The 5,993-nt window shown below is 38.8% G+C and overlaps 1 non-coding gene across 1 annotated transcript; it reads right to left on the bottom strand.

Moving 5' to 3' along the window:
• Positions 1 to 320: 320 nt before the first annotated feature.
• On the bottom strand, positions 321 to 430 carry LOC131217921 (small nucleolar RNA R71). Its single transcript, XR_009157505.1, has one exon. It is a non-coding gene; the product is annotated as a small nucleolar RNA R71 (small nucleolar RNA).
• Between the last annotated feature and the right edge of the window lie 5,563 nt (positions 431 to 5,993).

Below are 5,993 nucleotides of genomic sequence, written 5' to 3'. Positions count from 1 at the left end.
GTGACTACACCTTCCTGTATGATATTCCCATTGAATGTAGGAACTGTGGATATTAAACCAAGGATAATTCAACTCCTCCCTAAGTTTCATGGACTAGAATCTGAAAGTCCATACTTGCATATGAAAGAGTTTGATGAGATCATATCTACATTGCGCATCCCAAACATGTCTGAAGACACAGTAAGACTGAAATTATTTCCTTTCTCTTTGAAAGAAAAGGCTAAATCATAATTACATTCCTTAAGACCACAGTCCATTGGTACATGGGCTGAGATGACAAGGGAGTTCCTTAAAAAGTTCTTCTCATATCATAAAATGAATACCTTAAGGAAAGCAATTATGAATTTCGCACAAAAAAAAATGATGAGACCTTCTTCCAATGTTGGGAGCGATTTAGGGATCTCATAAATTCATGTCCACAACATGGCTATGAAACATGGAGGATAATGAGCTTTTTCTATGAGGGATTGACCTCATCCATGCGCCGATTTGTGAAGATGATGTGTAATGGGGAATTCATAAACAAGGAAGTCAATGATGCGTGGGATTATTTTGATAAACTTACTGAAAACGCGCATTCATAGGATACCTCCTCAAGAACTACTACTTCTAAGCCTACTCAATCAAAGGAAAGTGGAGGAATCTATGTCTTAAAAGAGGAAGATGACATAAATGCAAGATTGGCCAAACTTATAAGAAAAGTCGAGGCCATGGAACTTAAGAAGATAGAAACCGAAAAGGCTGCGGAAGTTGTTTGTGGTATTTGTGCTTGTAACATACATACAACTGAGAATTGTCTAACAATTCCTTCTTTCCAAGAGATATTGAATGAGCAATCGAATGCCGTGAAAACCTACCCAAGACCTTTCAGCGGACCTACCTCAAACACATATAACTCAAGTTGGAGAAACTATCCAAATTTCAGTTGAAAGAATGGACACACTATTTCTCCTCAAGGGATCCTTAACCAATTTCTGAATTAAAGGAAACCCCAAGAGGATCCGATCTTAAAATATATTTAAAATCAAGAGCTTTTTAATCAGGGTATGCTACAAGCCTTTCAAGACCTGACAAAGGCCATACAAGGGCTTGATATAAAAAAATTCAATTGGGGAGAAAGGGATCCTTCCGGCTTAGCATCTCCCCAACCCAAAATAGCAATATGAAATCAGTAACCCAAGCTCTTCAAATCAGATAGAGCAAACTAAATCTATCAACACTCTTAGGAGTAAGAAGACAATTGACAAATCTATTCCAGTGAGGGTTGAAAAACCTTACGACCCAGATATAGATGATAATGATAGACCTAGCAATTCTTCACATGGGTTAGAACTGGAACCTCAAAGTAGGCCGATTGCGTCATTCCTTCAACGGTTGATTGCACCAAAACCTTTATCTAATTCTCAGGATATTCTAAAAGTGTTAAAACAAGTGAAGGTCAACATTCCTCTATTGGATGTCATTAAACAAATCCCTTCATATGCCAAATTTCTAAAAGATCTATACACTACTAAAAGACGACAAAACATACAAAAGAAAATTTTTCCAACAGAAAAAGTGAGTGCCATCCTCAAGCAAGATGTGCCACAAAAATATAAAGATCCTGGCAGCCCAACTATCACCTGTATAATTGGGAATCACTAGATTGAGCATATACTTCTTGACTTGGGGGCGATTGTAAATTTAATCCCTTACTCGGTTTACAAATAATTGGGTCTATGTGAATTAAAACTCACACGGACCACATTATAACTTGTCGATCGCTTAGTTCGTGTACCGAGAGATATGATTAAGGATGTGTTAGTCCAAGTTGATAAATTCTACTATCCACTAGACTTTATTGTCTTAGATACTTAACCCATTGTAGATATGAGCACCCAAATTTCCCTCATTCTTGGTCGCCCATTCCTTGCTACATCAAATGCAGTCATTAATTGCATGAATGGAATTATGAATTTATCTTTCGAAAATATGACATTGGAGCTTAATATTTTTTTCAACATGAGCAAACAGTAAGAGGATGTTAATGATATCCATAACATTAACTTGATAGATTCTCTCGTGTAAGATAGAGCACTTTTGACTCTATACTCTGAACTCTAGAGAAGTGTTTAGCCCACTTCCCTGATTTATATGATGACACGATTAGGGATATGGATGTCATGCTTGATGCTGCATCGGTACTTGAAGTTAACCGGTGGAGACCACAATTTGAAACCTTACCAAAAACCGATGTAGTGTCTCTACCGTCTAGCCTCAAGACACCGAAGCTTGACCTAAAACCCTTATCTGCTAAACTTAAATATCTCTATTTAGGTTAAGATGAGATATACTCGATGGTGATTTCATCCTACCTTGAGAAAGAATGGGAGAGTGTGCTTATTTCCACTCTCATTAAGCATAAAGGAGCCCTTGGATGATCGATTGCGCATCTCAAGAGAATTGACCCTTTGATATGCACTCACCACATTCATCTTAAGGACAATGAGAAAACCTCCCAATAACCACAACGTCGATTAAATCCAAACATGAAGGAAGTGGAGGCTGAAGTACTTAAATTATTAGATGTGTGTATCATATACCCTATATCTGATAGTCAATTGTAACACCCTGGATTTTTGCCAACTTGGAGTTAGACATACTTAGACAATGGGTTGATCCTAACACCTTATTAACTTTTTAAAAACTCAATCCCAAAACGTAAAGTCCCTTTTTAACCATTTTCTTTTGAAATCTCACCTTTCACCATCCTATCCTTCAAAGTTTTCTAAGCACATTCATAATACACACCAATCCTAGGGTATAAATAATGAAGAACAATATCGAAACTAAAACTTACCATAAATAGTAACTAAATGGATAAAATGGGTTTTTTACCCTTAACCTTTTAGAATCTAACAAAATAAATAGATTATTTGGATAGATTAGCGTCTCCTACCCCAAAATCATATATTGCATATCAAATAAACTCATTTTAGTTTACAAATTAGACCTAAAAATGTCGCACATGGATGCGGGGCCCAAACGACACAATTCGGGGGATCCGAGGTGGGTCCCCCATGTATCCGGCACCCCCAGGGGGGGGGGAGGACATTGCCCCTGGGGTGAGCCCTCGCCCCAGAGTCTAGCGACTAGCGAGGGGCTCTCCAGTTTGGCGAAGCCTCGCCGCCGAGCAGGCCTGGCAGGGCCGCAGCGGGCCGACGGCCCGTTTTTGGCAGAAAAATTCTATGATTTTCATCCAACTTTAAAAAGTCATATCTCTCTCGTTATAACTCTGATTTAGGTGATTCAAAAGCCATATTGAAGCTTGATAAGTCTAGTTTCATATAAAAATAATTAAAAAATATAATAAAATACTTAATATAGTTAAATATAGGTCGTTATGAAAAATATTTGAAAATCATTAGTTTGGACAACTGCTGCTTCTCGAATTTTTAAAATTTTTATACAAATGAAATCTAATGAAATTTGGTAGGGATAAAGTGGACTTGATGAAGAACCATTAAAAAAATAATTAAAATAATATACCTACTAAAAATGCCAGAAAGGGGCATAGAACTACCCTAGGACCTTATTCTATCGTAATTAGGGCACGATTTAGTTAAGTGTTAAACTGAACAATCAATGGAATTAGCTCGAACTACTTTAAATATAAACTGGAAGACTCAAAATGTATAGAATCGTTAACGCTACATTATCTTGAAACTTAGGATTCATCTCAAAACCCAGTTGCTCTCGGGAGCACCTTGAAACTCCGTATCGGACCTGGACCGCACGTCGAAAGTCCGATTACCCCGAAACTATATAGATATGACCACATTACTGACTTGCCAACTCCCTCAAAAATCAAGTATTGATTGTGTCTAGAAATGCACAACTTGATCCAGGAGCAAAGAGTGTGAGAAACGTGAAAATATTTAGAAATAAAATCCGAATCTAAGTAATCTGAGTCGTGTAGCTTACAGGCCAAATATAAGGATTCAGACTGTCAGAATCTGACCCAAATACACTCTCAGATCAGGAGAAATGTCCCACACATATAGGTGTACTTGTGACCCTGATTGAGTGACTATGACCACTGAACTGAAACTGGTCCACCACGGCTGATCTGTAAATCTCATCAGAACGAAAACTCAGCCTGACCTAGATCCATGGTCAGGGATCTTAAGTCTGATTGCACATGGAAAAGGGGCCACCAAAAGTGCTCCGTTGAACCGGAACAGTCCATATTTGGATATAACCTAAGTATACCTTGGCCCTGGGGCCATTCCCATCAAACATGGGCCTATATAGGGACCTTAAACAATCCCTCTCATATGCCATACGAATTTTGCAAACCCTAAAGGAAAGAAGAGAGAAAAGAGAAGAAGAAAGTGAGGAAGAGAGAGAGAGAGTGAGAGATAGATGTTGGGATCTTTCCCTGACACTCCACGTGCTTAGCCACCACTCCTGTGTCGCTATACGGGCGATACCAATCCCGTTCTTAGGTAAGAAAACCTAACCCTAATCTCTTTTTGGGTTTCAAATAGTGTAAGTTATGAATTAGCTAACCTAATTTATGTTATAGGTTACCAATCTTCCGTAGACAAAGACTTAGCTTTAAAACTGAGTTCGTTACGAGTCTACCGGTGAAAGGTGCGGACTATAAATGTATAGGTTATGGTTTTCAAAGCTTTTAATGTAGGTTAATAATTTATAACTGACGCGGGTGCTATTTCACATGTAAAATGCGTCGTCTGTTTCGTTTTACAAGTATATATGAACAATGTGACATATAGTGTATTCTATGTATATGTTGTGATATTTGAATACGTATGGAATTTGGAATTATGCCTAACATGATTATCTGTCGTGGATATATACTTGTTATATATGCGACAACTCCTTAGCGAAAGGACTTGCCCTAAATCACGCTATGGCCAATATACGTTATATATGTTAAAGTGTGTAGCCCAAGTGTTTGTGAAAATGATTAAATGAATATAGAACCCGGATTCATGCATGCCATGATTATCCGTCGTGGCTATATGCGTGTGGTATACGGGGTAACTCCCTAGTGTAAGGATTTACCCTAATACGTGCTATCACCAATATACATCATGTATATTGAAATATGTAGTCTAAGTGTTTGTAGAAATGTCTGAATGAAAAAGTGTGTAATAAATTATACTTTATATGGGTATTGAGAAGAGATTCTCAACTACCTTAACGATGTGTATGACTTCCTCCATGTAACTTATCTTCTATCTGTTTTACTTAGACACTGCTTATGTGTGAATTTATGGTTAAGTTGAAATCCATCAAATGCTCACATGCTTGTATGATTGAAATTGTTCATCCATTCTGTTTTAATTAGCTTGTATGATTATCTATTATAATTGAATGTGTTTGGGACTATGAAATAGTCCAGGCAATCGGTAACAGATTCTAATTTGGTGGCTGAAGTTGTTTCGCCACATAGGACGTGATCGATGAATCTGAGCCGTACTTGGGATGTTGGCAGTGGTTAGGCCACATGGAGTGCTTACGCACTTCATGTCGATCAACTCAACGTGCGCTCGTACTAATTGAGCTCGTTAAGTAACCCGATTGACCCGATCTATGTTCACCATGTATGGACGCTACTGCTTGAATCTAAGGTACCAAACTCACTAGTGAAAACCCCTTTGACCTTGGTACCTTGATCCGCTAAGACTCATGAGCTGGACATGGTGGTATGGGACACCGTGGTCGAGCTGTCGGCCTACGCTGGGGTGAGGAGCCTCCCCGTAGTTACCAGTGAGCAACCCAGACTCGTGAGCCAAATACGGTGGTATGGGATACTGTATTCGAGCTGTTGGCCTACACTGATAAGGTGACGAGCCCTTTGTAGTGACCTTGAGCGTACACTAAGACTGCGTAGAGGCGACGATCCCTTACGTAGCAACAAGAGTACACTAGGCCTGCACTGATAAGGTGATGGGCCCTTTGCAGTGACCTAGAATCGTATCATC

This window comes from Magnolia sinica, chromosome 10 (assembly GCF_029962835.1).
Source record: "Magnolia sinica isolate HGM2019 chromosome 10, MsV1, whole genome shotgun sequence".
Classification (NCBI taxonomy): Eukaryota; Viridiplantae; Streptophyta; class Magnoliopsida; order Magnoliales; family Magnoliaceae; genus Magnolia; species Magnolia sinica.
The sequence above is the reverse complement of the archived record's forward strand: the minus strand, read 5'-3'. Positions and strand labels throughout refer to the sequence as shown.